Raw genomic sequence first — 6,774 nt, forward strand, 5'->3', positions numbered from 1 at the left:
TGCTAGATGGATAATGTCGTCACCTCGCAAAAGAATTTTTTATTGACCATTATTGATAGCGAAAACATAAGGATTTTGTTAGTTTATATTGCACGCTGTTCTATTTTTGTCGATGGTAACAATTGCCGCTTTTATGCATCTGGTGTAAGAAGAGCAGACACCTTTCTGTTTCTTTTCCCAATTATCTCTACCATATCTAATCTAAAATAGCAAATTAATATGTTATTATAAAGTGATCCACCAATTCACATCGGATGCATTGGTTACAATGAAATTGAATGTAGAAGAAGCAAAAATAGATGGCAAAGAAATTCTTGGTGTCTTATGAAAAATTAGTAGAAATCAATAAAAAGAATTTTTTAAACAAATTGTAAACAAGTTTAAATTGCTCATGGTCAAGCAACTTAATAAAAAAAAGCAAAGTCTGTCTTCAACATGTGAACTTTCCAATTATGTTTAGTTTCTTTGTACAAAATACTATTTTCGAGAAACTTGATTTGTAAGTCTTTCATTAATATATTTTTTTGCCAAGACATAAAAGGAACAAATTCAAAGGCTTGATGTAAAATACAAAGATTGATCAAGTTGTTTATCCCTTAATTACCTATTGTTAGTTTGTACATATAAATAATTAGTATTGGTAGCTGTAAGTTGTTCAAGCAAAACAGAAGAGTAGTAGTGCTCAAAATCTCAATTACCTTCAGATGTTGGATTATTAACATATACATCAAAAATAAGACCAGTTTTAGAGTATGCATCGGCAGTCTGGGCAGGACTTCCACATTTTTTACAGCAAGAAATTGAACGTGTACAAAGAAGAAGTTTAAAAATTTTACAACTAGACAAAAACTACTTGTCCTATTTGAAAAGCAGACGTGAACTAATAACTACCCAAGAGATCAAAAGGATTATGGAGGAACCTGATCATCCATGCAAATTTTTAGTACCTAAACCCAAAGAAAATTCGCACGAGTTGCGTAAAAGCAAAACTTATAGTATTTTATCCCGGACCAAACGTCATAAACAATTTTTTATTGCTAGATCTTGTAAATATATATATAATAAAGTTAACATGTAATTTTTAGTATAGTATGATAAATATATAGAAAATCAATGTAAATTCATCGTACTTTTTAATCTGAAGATGAATAATAAAAACCTTTTAAACATTTGATATAAACGACAACTATTTTGAAAATACACATGTTTCGACATCTCATGATGCCATCTTCAATATGAGTTTTCACTCATAAAAGTGTGAAAACTCATTTCAAAAAAGTTGTCGTTTATATTAAATTTGTATTGGTAATAGTGCTTTTACGAAATTATAAAAACCTTTTAATCATTTAATAATCATTAATCATTAATCAGGGTTAGCATTTTGAAAAATTATATCTTGTTCTTGACATACATTACAACTCCAAAAGACTGTAAGTATTGCACAACAATATCTATAGAACTTGCTAAATTTCTTCACCTACACTGTCAATTAACTATTTTGCCTTCATGCAGCAATAGACAGAGTGTTTTTGTCAGAGAACGCAATGCACTTTCCCAGTTTCAAAACTAGTTTCCAAGTTTGTATTTTAAAGGAAAATTAATGTAGTTCTATTCAGTAAGAGAGCCACGGTTCTGCCAAGCAGCTTACAAAATACAAATGTCCAACCAACAGTATCATCATGGTGTTTTGAGTTTTTTTCTTTTCGTAGCTCTTTTAGTTCAACATACTTTCTTCATGAGTTTTCAGTAGATTTATCAGGTAATGACAATACACTTATGATACTTATCCATGGTAAATTTTTATTTGACTCATGTCGTAGGACTAAAGCAAACATTTTCTCGCTAATTAGGAGCATTTTTATTCAGATATATCCCTTTTAGCAAGAAAAATAGTTGCACCAAACTGTCTACAAACAGTCAAACACACAGAAGCATGGAATAATGTATAAGTTTGACGAGATTTTCAGGTCTACTAAAAAATGCCATTCGATTTTTACTTTTAAAAGGTTAAATTATCGTAAAATAACTTAAATGCTACATCCAAAATATGCGTTTCTCTGCCGTCGATTTTCTTTATTTTGATATGTGTGTCTGTACTATTTTTTTCACGCAATTCTGAAGTATTATTTTCACATGACATGCTGTCGGTATCGTAATTGTTTTTTTTTTATTTGTTATCGTTGATATAAACCGTATTAGAAAATCAGGAGGGAGTGAATATGGAAAAAAAATTTTTAAAGTGGAAGTTTTGCCCACCAAAATCCGCCATTACCGCCATGTTTTTGACAACCTGGTCCAGTCCCCTTTTCCCCTCAAGGTCTTATAGAACTCAATGGTCTGTGTTTCTTAAATGACGTCACAAGTAAGTCCTATGCCACAGATTAGAGCTCTCTACATTTTTTCAAAACGTTGAAATTTAGGTTTTATTCTCATCTTTGCCGAAAGATAACTCAAAACGAAAAAAGTTATTCAAATTCTGTAAACGGCATTTGTATTATTTATCCAAAATCTATTTGAGAATAAAAAACTAAAAATAGTTGTACGTGCACTTTAATATAGTTCATTTTGCTAAACTGCATGTTGTAGTAAGTGTTTTGCCCATTTAAATGGACTTAATATTTACTCAATGGTCTTCATAGTAATTTGCGTCTGTATCTCTAAACGTAAACGCTGTAGCAATACTACGATAAAAATACATCGTCAAACTAACCTTCAGAGTTCTTTGCTGCAATATTTCCCGACCACAATGATCGTCGATTCTGATTTTGAATCTGAATCTGTTTGTGAAAGACAACTTTTTATGACTAGTGATCTCAAAAAGCCTTATAGATTCAATCAAATAACTTTAGAACCTTAAATCTAAATCGCTAAATTGCCAAATTCAATACTATCTAATTAAAAACATATACTTCAATTCATAAATAATTTTTAGATTTATTTTCGACTGTTTTATCCTTCTATATACCTATGCATATAACTTCTTTTTTACATTTTGGGTGATGAGGAAATATTTTATTACAATTCTTAATTTAATATACACTGCATAATTCTATTATTTTTATTTGAAAGCGACTAAGAAAGTCGATTTTTTCACTGGGATCTTGAGAGGTCTTTCAACGCAGTTAATCGCGTACTATATGTAAATTAGTTGAAAAGTATGTTTTATCGTGCGTATAAAATCAATCTATTAAAAGCTTTCTATGATTGTCAACAATTTTTGAGATAACGCTAATGAAAATACATTCGTGTTAAAATAGCAATTAGGAACTAGAACGAGACATACCTGAAGTTGAAGTTCGATTGGGATTCTATTAGCATCTACAGAGCAGATATTACACGAGGTTTAACGCATGCGCACATTGGTCGTATTTCAAATATAGTGGCCACATGAACCGCCTACATGTGCATATGAACAGTATGCGGGGAGGCATTAACATGATAGGTGGGCGTGTATTCTCTGCTATGTAGATGCTAATACAATCCCAATGGAACTTCAACTTAGGTATGTCTCGTTTAATTCCCCAATCTATTAGCATCTACCGCAGAGATCCCACCAGATTTGAAAGTCATGTGGACACAATTCATGCTTTACATACAAATCAAATACTACATTAAGTTATAAACATATTTTAATTGGAGATGTATCAAACATACCCAGAAATAACAAAATTTGAACTCAAAGTATTTCCTTTGCCTGCTCTATACATGCAAGAGTATGTGTTCTGAACTCCGTGCCAAGTTCAACTAAAGAAAACTCCCAACTAATATCTTTCTTATTGGGACGCTGAAAGAATGGCATTCCCAAACTCCGCATAGTCACGTTGAGACACAACGTTCTTATTGTAAAACGATGAAAAACGCAATCAGTCTTCCAACTTGCAGGATAGAGTTTATCGAAACATCACATTGCTTTGTTTTACTGGTGGGTGTGGCTTGTGCACTTTGTGGTTTGAATATTTCTATATCAATTCCTGCAGCTTGCATGACAACCTTCATCCAACGAGATAAAGACGACTTTAATACTTAATGAAAGGGTCAAATTGTGCTAAGAAATAGTTGCTTATCCTGACCACGAACGGGAGTAGAGCGTTTAGTATATTCTTCCATGATTGAGGCAACACATAATCGGTGATCGGCAGGGAACTTTCGTATCACTAAAGTAGGTTGAGTGCGCTTTGGTCCAGACAGTTTTACAAGTTGGTTTTTATAGAAGGTGTATGAGCCCTCTTCAGTTAAGAGGTTCATGAGATGGAGTGATTGGGCATGTTGCCCTGTAACTAATAAAGAGAGCATTACCAAATAATGAGTAAGCTGTTGTAGAGTTAAGTCTTCCGGAGATATGTATTTAAATAATCTAAAACAATGAAGGTGTCCTAGGTCACTTGATATCTTAGTAGTGTTGGTCTGGATTGCAACTCTCCCTTCATAAATCGCTGAACCATATAATGTGTACCAATCATAGAATTCTCTTTAGTAATAACGAATGAAGATAATATGCTTCGGGCAGTCTTTATGTTGCTGTAACTCATCCCTTGATCAAATAGTTGCTATAGAGCGTCTAGAACTATCTATAAAGTTGGAATGAAGGGGATCTGCATCCCGTTCATTAACATGTAGTTTCCACATGTTAAGGAAAACGCCCGATATTGTTTTTGTGTTCCTGGCTGCCAGAAATTAAGTATTGTTACTTGAGCTGGTGGTGAAATGACCTTACTTGAGAATGATCTCCAGATAATAGACAAGCCATCAGCTTCCCTTTGAATGGATATTCTTTTGTTTGATCGGATGGTAAGCTTACGTTGCTTTTCTTTTGTGGTTAGAATGGGATGGTGAATTATTAATCTTGCCCGTATCGGATACCATGATTGAGTTGGCCAATTCGTCACGACGAGAATTTTCCGTACATGGGCCATTTCTAATTTTGTACAACTTGTGATATAACACTAAAAGGTGGAAAAGCATAAAGTAACGAATTAATCCAAGCAATGCAAAAAGCGTCAATAGCCCACGGCTGTGGATCTGGGTGCCACGAGACATAGGGTTTAATTTGATAGTTTAGTCTAGAAGCAAACATGTCAACTTACAGGGTCCCAAAATGTGCTGACATTTCAAGAAATAATTCAGCATCAAGCTTCCATTCTTTGGAAACATCAGACGTTCTGGAAGCTTTGTCAGCAACCACATTAAGTTTCGCAGATATATACATGGCAGTTAACCATAAGTCCCTGGTTCTGCACCACGCCCATATTTCCCATGCAATTTTATTGCAATGGTGAGAGGAAAGCCCCCATGTGATTAATAAATGCAGGGGCAGTGGTATTGTCGGTCGCTACTTATCATGGGTGAGTACAAAACTCTACAGAGAGAATGTTGTAGGATTGTAAAGAGTTTGGATGATAAATTAACAATTTCTGATTATCTTTTAAAACTGTATAAGAAAGACTCTACGACATTAAAACTATTATCAATGGTACGCGAGAATATCTCGCCATATGTTACTGAAACTAAATCCTGTGCAATGCTTGAACTATTATTGCAGCAAATTGTTTTTAGGAGATGAGCACAAAACTTGTCATAAGCTACAGAATCATAAGGAACGTGCTAATAAGTTTGTTTATGGGAAAGGACTAAAAATTAGGTGGATGTCTCATTGAACTAATATACATGGAACGCTACAAGTAATAGAAAAGTGCAATAATTTCTTGAAGCCAAATCTTACACTCAGACATACGAGATTACACCCAGACACGCTTGTGTAATCTATCAATTTTCAGAATCTAGAAATACTACACACGCATGTCTGGGTGTAGTCTTGCGTGTCTGGGTGTAAGATTTGGCTTCAATTTTTTGCTTCAGGTAGGGTTCTATGTATTTTAGTTCAATGGAACGTCTATCGTAAATCGTCGAAAAAATAATGCAACGCTTAAATTTTTCAAATATATCCATGATCTATTACCATCGATATCACATTTTAGCGTTTCTTTGTTAAATCACTCAAAAAAAACACGAGAAAATGGATTGATACCAAAGATAAAACAAGAATCCGGCAAAAATTCATTTAAGAAAGCATTTCAAGGAGCGAAACTATAAAATGGATTGCCACGGAAAATTATAAGGAAGAACAATCGCTATTGCTTTTTAAATCTAAATTTAAAAATTTTTACAACAGTTATAACACAAAATTTATAACAGTTGTTTCAACTGAAAGGGTAAATCTGTTAAAATATGGATTATTATTATTATTATTATTATTATTATTATTAATAGCCCAATAGTTCCTTTTACTCTGAAGATGACTACCGCTAAGGTTGTCTAAACTTCAGTCAACAACAACAAAAACAGTCCTTCTCAGGACTATACCAACCTGGACGATCTACATGTAACAACATGTACTCCCGGGTTCAAACCATTTACTTTATTACAAGCTTCATTTTATTAGCTCAGTTGGCTATCAGTCGAAATGCGTCAAAGCAATCACAATAAGACAAAAATTTAAACGAACCAATTACGCGATAGCAATTGGACTCCCTTACCCGTCCAGCCACTCCGCTTATCAGTCGAGATTACTCTAGATTGTACACTGATCTGGCTATTGAGGAATGGAATGGGTTAAATAAGCGTTCTTGAACTCCCTTCTCCGTCAAACCAGTCGAGCCACCCTGCTCATCAGTCAGTCAGTTAATAAAATTCCAAATATGATAAAATCTACTGATCTGTTTACCAACGTGATATTTTTATAAGTTTAGGATATAAAACAAAAATTTGACAATGAAC

This window comes from Xenia sp. Carnegie-2017, unplaced genomic scaffold (assembly GCF_021976095.1).
Source record: "Xenia sp. Carnegie-2017 unplaced genomic scaffold, XeniaSp_v1 HiC_scaffold_4, whole genome shotgun sequence".
NCBI lineage: Eukaryota > Metazoa > Cnidaria > Anthozoa > Malacalcyonacea > Xeniidae > Xenia > Xenia sp. Carnegie-2017.